The following is a 5,531-nucleotide window of genomic DNA, read 5'->3' as shown; positions in this document are numbered from 1 at the left end:
TGAGGAATTTGGAGGCGCTGGGGGTGAGACTGTTAAGACTCTTGTGCTCTCGAGAATGCCAATGTTGGAGTTAACTTCAACTCTCCCGCAGTATACCCCGCCCCAAGACCAGCTGGCTGAAACAGAAAGGGCCACCAAAAGTGAAAAGGGTTTGTGGGAACTGCTGGATCACAGGCTGCTAGTTCCCGAGGCATTAGCCCCTTCATTAGTGTCTCAGGTACACCAGACTACCCACTTAGGATGTGACAAAATGGAAAAATTAATTTGGAAATATTTCTTAATACCACAGCTTTCTTCCCTGTGTAAAATGGGATCCCAGAACTGTTCTGCTTGCTCAGAGGTCAATGCTGCCCCAGACATAAGCAGAAATCTCCAGGAATACAGTTAAAAGACACTGTGACCTTTGAACATTTAGAAGTGGACTTTACTGAGATGAAACCCTGCCAACATGATCATTATTTACTGGTCATGGTATGTACCTTCTCAGGATGGGTGGAGGCCCTCCCCACCTGAACTGAAAAAGCAAATGAAGTGGCTTGCTGTCTGCCTCAGGAAATAATCCCCAGATTCACGTTCTCACCAAGTATATGATCAGACAATGGCCCTGCTTTCATAGCTGATTTAATTCAACCGGTATATAAAGCTCTAAATGTCAAATGGAAATTACATACAGCATATAAGCCCGAGTTCCAGAATGGTGGAAAGAACTAACTGAACCCTTGAAGAAACAATTTCAAAATGGATTATAAAGACTGATTATTCATGGATGGACTTACTTCCGTGGCCTTGCTCAAATTAAGAGTGACCCCGCATTCCCATGGTTATTCTCCTTATGAAACTGTCTATGGGAAACACACTCCCATAGTAAGACAGGTATTAGCAAATTTGCCACAGGTAAGAGGGGATGGGATTTCACAGCAAATGGAACAATTAAGTAAGGTAATAAACCAGGTAACTAAGTTTGTTCAAGAAAGGGTGCCATTCCCCCTTGGGGAACAGATTCATGAATTTGTGCCCAGTGATCAAGTGTGGGTCAAGGACTGGAAGCATGATTCCTTGGCCCCACACTGGAAGGGTCCATACACTATTGTTCTAACTACACCTATAGCAGTTAAAATTGCAGGTGTCACTCCCTGGATCCATCACACAAGGGTGAAGAGGACATACCACGCAGACCTGGAGGATGCTGAGTGGACTGCACAGAAGGACCCCACTGATCCCCATGAAACCAAGATCATCTTAAAAATAAAAAAGGAAAAATGAAGCTCTGCAATCAACTCCTGCTACATGGACTTTCCTGTATCATCTTGGGACTAACCATAATTTCAACACAAAACATTTTTATCTCATGGCACATTCCTGTGCGAACTTCCATAACACTTCTAACTGTTGGGTTTGTGGGGCAATGCCTTTGTCAGTAATGGATAGATTCCCTTGGTGGGTGTCTCCCCTCCACAGAGGGGACTTTAGCCCCCTCTGTTCCTTTTTGAGACAACAAAGAAACAACAATCTCTTTGGTAACTCATAATCTGTCACTTCTTTCTTGGTGTAAACTGAAATCTAATCAGATTGATCAAGGCCATGGGGTGACATCTGAAGTAAATGCAAGCTTTACAGAAGTGACAAAAGCCTATAGTTTTTACTTTAAAAATAGTAAAGATAAGAACTCTATGGCCAATAAAAGGAGCCAATCCATCAGGTACTTTGAACAATTTTACCAGATATGGGGTGAATATTTTTGGATGACTCCAGAAAAAGCCCAGCCTATTGTCCCTACCCCTATCTGCTGGGAACAAAGGGAGCAAAAGATTGGATTTGGTGACTATCCCATAGATCCAAAAGAATTGAAATACATGGGATACTTATCTTCTGAGCAATGTAACCAAATATTCGAGGTCACCTATTGCCAAGATTTACCAGCTCACTGGCCTAGCTCAGACTGGAAAAACAACCCTGGGATCCGAGGGGTGGCCCCTAACAACACTCAATGGCTGTGCGGGTCAAATTTATGGCCTTGGCTTCCAGTTGGTTGGGTCGGCTGCTGCACTTTAGGATTCGCCTTTGCTCATGGAAGTATTAAGCCATCCTTATAACAAGCCCCAGTAAATTTGCTGTATTTACATGTGTGGTGGGCAAGGTATGTATTTCAATGGTACGATTATCTAGCTGCCTTGTTCATACCATCTATAGGAACAACAGATATTATAATTAAAGTAGAAGCTCTAACTAACTTCAAGAAACAGGCCCTCCTAGACAACACAAAGGCTATCCAAGCTTTAAATGAAGAACAAATACAAATAAGAAGGGAAGTGATTCAAAATTGGATGGCTTTAGACATACTTACCGGAGAAGGCAATGGCACCCCACTCCAGTACTCTTGCCTGGAAAATCCCATGGATGGAGGAGCCTGGTAGGCTGCAGTCCAAGGGGTCGCTGAGAGTCAGACACGACTGAGCGACTTCACTTTCACTTTTCACTTTCCTGCATTGGAGAAGGAAATGGCAACCCACTCCAGTGATCTTGCCTGGAGAATCCCAGGGACGGGGGAGCCTGGTGGGCTGCCGTCTATGGAGTCGCATGGAGTCGGACACGATTGAAGCGACTTAGCAGCAGGCAGACATACTTACAGCCACCCAAGGAGGGACCTGTGCTATAATTAAAATTGAATGTTGTGTGTATATTCCTGATTTATCTGGCAATGTATCAGCTGCTCTAGATAACATGAAAAACCAGGTAAAATCTATGTTTAATGATAACCCTCCTTTTTGGACTTCTGTTTGGCCATGGATAAAGGGCAATTGGTGGAAGGCTATGTTAATCATTGTTGTAGTTGCTCTGTTAATTTTGTTATGTGGACCTTGTATTCTCCAGTATATTGTCTGGTTGGTGTCGCTGAGATTGGCTGCATTCACCCAAATATATGCCAAAAGAGCTAATGTACAATACATCCCTATGAGTGATGCTCGTACTAGAAGTTGAGAGCATCAAGAAGGGGGAATGAAAAAGGAAAGGAGCAGGTTGCCCTGACTGGACTGAATCCATCTTTAAAAGAAAAGGTACTCCATCTTACACTCTTGGCAAACTTTGGACTGCATACCTGGGAAGCATAGAGATAAAATGTCAGCAGCTGAGCAGGCCTCCCAGGTGGACAAAAACCAGGCCAAGCAGACCCTGTAGCTAGACCTCCTGGAGCCAGAAGGAATGCAACATCCACCATGTAATCTTAATAATACTTATTGATGTAGACCAAACTGTATGTCCAGATAGCTTTAGAATGTAAATTCATGGCTGTAACTTGACTGTATCTCTTACTAACATTGTCCAGAGTGGACTTTGGAGAATTTGAGGATGTGGGCTTGGACATGTACACTTTGGGTATAAAAGGTTGTCACAAAAATCGGTTGGGGTCCTTGGCTAAGGAGGAAACTCTGTCTCGGACCCACTGGTGTAATAAGCTTCACTTCAGGGGACTTCCCTGGTGGTCCTGTGGCTAAGCCCCAAGCTCCCAATGCAGGGGGTCTGGGTTCAATCCCTGGTCAGGGAACTAGATTCCACATTCCACAACTAAGAGTTCGCATGCTGTAACTAAAGATCCCACATGCCGCAATTATAAGATCCTGAGTGCTGCAACTAAGAGCTGGGGCAGCCAAAATTAATGAAGTTAAAAAAATAAATAAATACATAAACCGCACTCCACTATCCATGCTGTCCTTCTGATTGAGTTTTCTTCCTGGAATGTTTGGCTCTAACACCTTGACCAAATCCCTTTTCAGCAACTTCCCTATGTTTCTCCTACTATCCAAATTCATCCATGTTTATTCACTTCCTCATCCTTTATCATTAAACTCATCCCAATCTACCACCCATCCTCAACATACCATTCAGTATTTACACCTAGTTCAGTTCAATTCAGTCGCTCAGTCGCGTCCGACTCTTTGCGACCCCATGAATCGCAGCACTCCAGGCCTCCCTGTCCATCACCAACTCCTGGAGTTCACTCAAACTCATGTCCATCGAGTCGGTGATGCCATCCAGCCATCTCATCCTCTGGCGTCCCCTTTTCCTCCTGCCTTCAATCCCTCCCAGCATCAGGGTCTTTTTCAATGAGTCAACTCTTCAAGGTGGCCAAAGTATTGGAGTTTCAGTTTCAGTATCAGTCCTTCCAATGAACACCCAGAACTGATCTCCTTTAGGATGGACTGGTTGGATCTCCTTGCAGTCCAAGGGACTCTCAAGAGTCTTCTCCAACACCACAGTTCAAAAGCATCAATTCTTTGGTGCTCAGCTTTCTTCACAGTCCAACTCTCACATCCATACATGACCACTGGAAAAACCATAGCCTGGACTAGACAGACCTTTGTTGGCAAAGTAATGTCTCTGCTTTTCAATATACTATCTAGGTTGGTCATAACTTTCCTTCCAAGGAGTAAGCGTCCTTTAATTTCATGGCTGCAATCACCATCTGCAGTGATTTTGGAGCCCAAAAAAATAAAGTCTGACACTGTTTCCACTGTTTCCCCATCTATTTCCCATGAAGTGATGGGACCAGATGCCATGATCTTAGTTTAACCTCATAGTAGCATTTAAACAACCGATTTTACCTTCCTTCTTCAAACACTAATTTGTTCTGGTTTAGTAAAATTCTAGTTTTACTTACTTTAGATATAGATCTCCTTGGTCAGTGGTAGACATTCTCTTTTCACACTATCCATTTTCTCTGTGCAATTTTAGTAACCTCCACAAAACCCATTACCCAGTCTATCTCCTGATGTTGGTAAAATTATATCTCCATCCTAGACATCTCCTCAGGTCCAGATCAACATATAAGCCTGCTCATCTAATGTCTCATATAACATGAGCAAGACAAATTGTAACTACTGCTTTTTACTTCCATCATAAGTTCCTCTTTCTGTATTTTGTTTCTTAATAAATTAGAGCTTAATAAATTAGACTCTGGTCAGTATCTGTAAGATCAAGTAGCAAATCTCAAGGGTTCATTCAGCATTTAAAATCAGTAACTTCCCCTTTACTTGAAGACTCACTGGTTTTCTAATGCTGAAATGTTGGGATTTCCTTCCTGCTTCTCTGACACCTGCTTTCAATGACCTCAGCTCCATCCACTCTACACTAAGCCCAAAAGTTCTATCAACATATCATTTGCATTCCTCCCTTTTCTATGGTATTATCCAAATTTGTACAGTCAGCATAAAATATTTAACTACAAACCTTGTGACCTTTGCCTTTTTTAAAAAAAATAAGATTACTGTATTGACTCTATTCCAATAAGCTTATTTTTCTCATATAAAAATATGCCCAAATATAAGCAGTGTAGTGCTGGTACAACCATTTGAAGATATCTTTGTGAAACCAGGATCTCTCTGACATCATCCTTATTTAGGCCATGCTTGTCATCCTCCTGGTCACAAGATGACTCATTCAGCTTTATGAGTGCAAAATCCAAAGGAAGAAGACTGGGGAAGATAGAATGACAAAGTGCAAAAGGCAAAGAGAAAACACTAGATAGATCTGTC

The sequence above is a fragment of the Bubalus bubalis genome, chromosome 17 (assembly GCF_019923935.1).
Source record: "Bubalus bubalis isolate 160015118507 breed Murrah chromosome 17, NDDB_SH_1, whole genome shotgun sequence".
Classification (NCBI taxonomy): domain Eukaryota; kingdom Metazoa; phylum Chordata; class Mammalia; order Artiodactyla; family Bovidae; genus Bubalus; species Bubalus bubalis.
Note: the sequence above shows the minus strand (reverse complement) of the source record.